Here is a 533-nt window from a genome sequence, read left to right on the forward strand (position 1 = left end):
TGCTCCATCAGCAATCTCAATGACAGGGAGGCAAAACAAAGGTAACTTCTAGATTTGGAAGTAAGAACAGTTTATCTTCAGAAAAATATGTAATGGTTATTCTGAATTCTACGTGGATATGGATATGTGCATATAAGAGTTAAAAGAATTCCAAAAGTGATGTACTCTAGTTATTGCCAAAATATGAAACTAATTTATATTCATTTATACTGAAAGTAGGACACACTTGACAGCTATTAATCCATACAGTAATTAACATTAGCTTTGCAAGCTGAAGATAATATGAAAAGCTTATGGCTGTGATATAAAATGTTTCAATGGATCATAATTAACACACAACTTCAGTTTCTGATTAATATTTTTTTCTTGACCTTTTCTTGAAATAACCCACATGCTAAAGTGACGTATCTTGGGAAAGCTTATTCTGAACATCATGGGGAGGATTATTCCACAGAAATCTGATTCCTGGAACCTGGGGCCTTCATCTAGAGTCAGACTCTTTAAAGATGTAACTGAATATGTTATAAGGAAAT

The sequence above is a fragment of the Condylura cristata genome, unplaced genomic scaffold, assembly GCF_000260355.1.
Source record: "Condylura cristata isolate star-nosed mole 26May11 unplaced genomic scaffold, ConCri1.0 scaffold00010, whole genome shotgun sequence".
Classification (NCBI taxonomy): Eukaryota; Metazoa; Chordata; class Mammalia; order Eulipotyphla; family Talpidae; genus Condylura; species Condylura cristata.